Raw genomic sequence first — 5,425 nt, 5'->3', positions numbered from 1 at the left:
GTCAGAGAAGAAATAAAAAGAGACCAAGAGATACATAGAAACAAATGATAATGATGGAACAACATATCAAAACTTTTGGGAAACAGCAAAAGCGATCATAAGAGGAAAGTTCATGTCATTACAGCCCTACCTCCTGAACACCTCATCTTAAAAAAACTAGATAGAGAAGAACCAATGAAGCCTAAAGTCATCAGAAGAAAAGAAACAATCAAAATTAGAGTAGAAATAAATGACATTGAAAACAAACAAAAAAATAGAAAAAGCAAATGCAACAAAGAGCTGGTTCTTTGAGAAGGTTAATAAAATTGATAAAACCCTGGCTAGGCTCACTAAAGAAAAAAGAGAAAGGACACAAATAAACAAAATCAGGGATGAAAGAGGGGAAATTAAGACTGATATCACAGAAATACAAAAGATCATACAAGAATAATATGAAAGAGTATATAACATCAAATTTAATAACTTAAAAAAAAAATGGACCAGTACTTAGAAAAATACAACCTTCCTAGATTGAATCAAGAAGAACCGGAAAATCTAACTAGACCGATCAGCAGTATGGAAATGAAACAATCATCAAAAACTTACAAAAAGTAAAATTTCAGGACCAAATGGCTTCACCAGTGAATTCTACCAAACATTCAAACAAGATTTAATACTTATTCTCCTCAAACTCTTCCAAAAAATCAAAGAAAAGGCAAGACTTCCCAATGCAATTTATGAGGCCAGTATTACTCTGATACCAAAACCTGGTAAAGATAACACAAAAAAAGAAAACTACAGACCAATATCTCTCATTAACACTGATGCAAAAATACTAAATAAGATACTAGCGAACCGAATACAGCAACATATTTAAAAGATTATACACCACGATGAAATGGGCTTCATGCCAGAGGCACAGGGATGGTTCAACATACGCAAATTAATTAATGTTATACACCACTTAAACAAATGAAAAAATAAAAATCATATGATCACATCAATAGATGCAGAAAAAGCATTTGACAAGATACAGCATCCATTTATGATCAAAACACTTAACAAAACAGGTATAGAAGGAAAGTACCTTAACATAATAAAAGCCATATATATGACAAACACTCAGCCAACATTATACCTAATGGTGAAAAACTAAAAACTTTCCCTCTAAGATCAGGAACAAGACAGGGCTGTCCACTATCGCCACCGTTATTCAGTATAACACTGGTGGGCCTAGCAAGTGCACTCAGACAAGAGAAAAATATAAAAGGTATCCAAATAAAAACTGAAGAAGTCAAACTGTCACTATTTGTGGATGACATGATTCTCTATATAAAAAATCCTAAAGATTCCATAAAACACTACTAGAAGCAATAAGCTAATACAGTAAAGTTTCTGGATATAAAATCAACATTCAAAAGTCCATAGCATTCCTATACTCTAATAATGAAGTGTCGGAAAAAGAAGTGAAAAAAATAATTCCTTTTGCAATTGCAACGAAAAAAATAAAATACCTAGTAATTAATCTAACAAAACAAGTGAAGGACCTATATGATGAAAACTACAAGACCCTGTTAAAAGAATTCGAAGAAGATACAAAGAAATCTAAAGATATTCCATATTGTTGGATTGGAAGAATCAACATAGTTAAAATGACCATATTATCTAAAGCATTATACAGATTTAATGCAATCTCCATCAAAATCCCATTGGCATTCTTTAAAGACATAGAACAAAACATCATCAGATTTGTATGAAAGCACGAAAGACCCCGAATCACCATAGCCACCTTGAGAAAAAAGAATGAGGCTGGAGACATCACTCTGCCCAAATTGACCAAGATTGAACAGCCCTACCTCCTGAACACCTCATCTTAAAAAAACTAGATAGAGAAGAACCAATGAAGCTGCAAAGAGACAGTAATCAAACTATGCTGCAAAGAGACAGTAATCAAAACGGCATAGTATTGGCAGCAAAACAGACATACGGACCAGTGGAACAGAATCGAGAGTCCAGAAGTAAACTCATATTTATATGGGTAAATAATTTCCAACAAAAAAAGGCAAAAACATACAGTGGAGTAAGGAAAGCCTCTTCAATAAATGGTGCTGGGAAAACTGGAAAGCCACCTGCAAAAGAATGAAACTAGACTGTTGTCTATCACCACACACCAAAATTAACTCAAAATGGATTAAGGACCTAAATATAAGACTTGAAACAATAAAATGCATAGGAGAAAACATAGAAACTGAACTCAAGTATTTTGTGCTTAAAGAGGATTTTATGAATTTGACCTCAAAGGCAAGGGAAGTAAGAACAAAAATAAATGAATGAGACTACATCGAACTACATCAAAAGCTTCTGCTCAGCAAAAGAAATCATCAACAAGGTAAAGAGACAACCATCCGAATGGGAAAATATATTTGCAAGCAATGCTTCCGATAAGGGCCTAATATCCAAAATATACAAAGAACTCATGCAACCCAATAACAACAAAAAACAAATGATCCAAACAAAAAAAAATGGGCTGAGGATCTGAACAGAAACTTCTCCCTAGAGGACATACAAATGGCCAACAAATATCTGAAAAGATGCTCAACATCGCTAGCTATTAGGGAAATGCAAATCAAAACCACAATGAGATACCATCTCACACCTGTTAGAATGGCTACAATCAACAGGAGAAGTAATAATATATGTTGGAGAGGATGTGGAGAAAAAAGAACCCTCATACACTGCTGGTGGGACTGCACATTGGTAAAGCCGCTATGGAAAACAGTATAGAGGTTCCTCAAAAAACTAAGAATTGATCTACTATATGATCCAGCAATCCCTCTAGTAGGAATTTACCCCAAAGACTTGAAAACCCTTATCCGAAAAGATATTTGCACATTGATGTTCATAGCAGCATTATTCGCAGTGGCCAGGATGGAAGCAACCAAAGTGTCCTACGATAGATGATTGGCTAAAGAAGTTGTGGTTCATATATACAATTGAATGTTACTCAGTCATATGAAGAGATGAAATACTACCACTTGCTACAACATGGATGGACCTCGAGATAATCATGCTAAGCGAAATAAGCCAGACAGAAAAAGTTGAAAACCTCATGATATCACTTATATGTGGAATATAAACCTAAAAGCAATAAATGAGCTGGGAAAACAAACAGAGACTCATGGATATGAAGTATAGACTAGTGGTTACCAGAGGGTAGGGGGTTAGGGAGGAGAGGGGAGGTAAATGGTTAAAGGGTGTCAAATATAGGGGATAGGGGAATGGTGAAGTGGGTAAAGGGAATCAAATATATGGTAGCTGAAGGAAACTGGACTTTGGGTAGTAAACACACAATACAAAATACAGATGTCAAATTATAATGTACACCTGAAAATTATCTAATTGCATTAACTAATGTTACCCCAATAAACTTAATAAAAAACAAATAAACAAACAAATAAATAAAATTACAAACACCCTGACTCAAGGTCAACTGGTTGGTATCGAAATATCCTACTTCCCTTCTAATTCTTTAGATTGTTCTCTTACATTCCAAATAACAGGCATAAGCTTTTTTAAAACCAGATTACATGGTATAAAATCAGAGTCTTAAAATTTCTGATGATTTCTGGAAAATGTATGCAATTCATAAATCTATCTCAATGGGAACTTTGTAGGTCAAACCCTTCATTACATTTGGCTTTACTTATTATGAAAGTATAATTTTCCTGTTGAAATAATAATGTAAATATGTGGAAATAAGGATATTTCTCCAGGTGACGTAACAAACACTGATTTAGGACCTACTTTTGACCTTAGCTCTCTGGTAGGTGCTACATAATGGAGAGGTTAATTTTTTTTTATTGGTGCTTAACAATGATCAGTTAAGTGAAGTATCTGGATTTGTATTCATTCTTATGTTTTTCAAATAGATAATGGAGATATCACCATTCTATTTAATAGAGAAAAGGAATGTAATTAACTTTTGAAGTAATTTTTCCTTTTAACAAGTCCTAATTTCTTTCTGAGAAGAAAAGATTAAGAGTCCACAGGTAATTATTCTAATAGATATTTTTCATATATCTTACTAGAAAGAATTCATTGGACTGAATCTTGGAGTTGAGCATCAGAGAGGGCCTAGGATATATCTATGCTAGAAAAAAAGTATGAAACTTTAGGTCATGGAAGGGAATTTAAATTTCATTTTCCTAATTTCATTTCACAGTTAGGAAAGTTGAGATCCGAGGAGAGAAAAAGACTTATATGAGATAATCCAGCAAGTTAGTTAATAGGAAAGTTGGACTAGAACCTGAATTTCTGATCCATAGTCCATTACTCTTTTACCCAAAGCATAGCACCCACAGTGATAAAATCCAGGTAAATTTGACCAGTGTGCTGAGCTTTTAGGGCTTGTTGCAGAAATAAAACCAGGTATCTATAATTTATCGTGTCTATATAGTAGTTATTCTTTAAGAACTCCTCAAATAGTAGTTGTTTTTACTTTTAGAATGACTGGCTTAGTATGTGCTAGGTCAGGAAGTTATTGGAATGGGGAAAATGTCAGAGAAGACGAAAAGGGAACAATCTCAATCTTCATAAGAAAAATCTTTTTTTTTCCCTTTGAGTTACGACATTGGGAATTTGTCAAGAGGGAAAATATAAACACTTGAGAAATCTCCTGTCCTCAGTCTCTTCAGCCATAGTGTTCACAAGGAAAATCCAATCCTAAATTTCTAGACATTCCTTTGGATTACTTAAGAACCAGAAGCAGTCTCGGTGCTCTTCTAGGTGCCAGGGGAATGAGTTCTTCAATTTTCCAATCAAAGTTTTCCATCAATGAAGAGAAATAAAATAACTCACTCTGGTGAGCATCAAGTAAGTGTTCTTTCTCTGGATAACTGGCTTCCTGGAAGATGAATCAGAGCTCATTTAGCAATCCAAGGCCAAGTGAGTCCTGGCCAAGAGAAAATGAAATGTAACACATTTAGTGCTAAATTAAAGATAGGATACACAAGCTGAGAGCCCACATGAATCAGAGACATGAATCATAAAGCTGTATTCTGTTTATGGCAAATTGGCCTCGATGACAAATAAAAATCAATCACTAATTTATACTCTGCTTTTGATAGACCTTTTCATTTGAAGGCAATTAGTAATATAATAATAATGACACCTTATAATTTCACTTTATATAGTACTTTCTTGTGTACTCCTTATAATTTTAATTTCTCTAAGTTCAAAGGGGAAAAGTATGTCTTTTAAAAATTAGTGCAAAATGACAATTCAAAGAAAATCCCAATAGATAATAAAGCTCTAGCTTACAGTGATTATGTTTAAATCAGTATGGATTGTCGGAAACCAGCCGACCAAGTCAAACCAGGTACCTGAATGGGGGAGCGGGGACTGAGAAAAAAGAGAAGACAGACAGGGTGCAGGAGGGAGAACAGAT

This window comes from Pteropus medius, unplaced genomic scaffold (assembly GCF_902729225.1).
Source record: "Pteropus medius unplaced genomic scaffold, Ma_sr-lr_union100, whole genome shotgun sequence".
In the NCBI taxonomy this organism is placed as follows: Eukaryota; Metazoa; Chordata; class Mammalia; order Chiroptera; family Pteropodidae; genus Pteropus; species Pteropus medius.
This window is presented reverse-complemented; position numbering follows the sequence as displayed.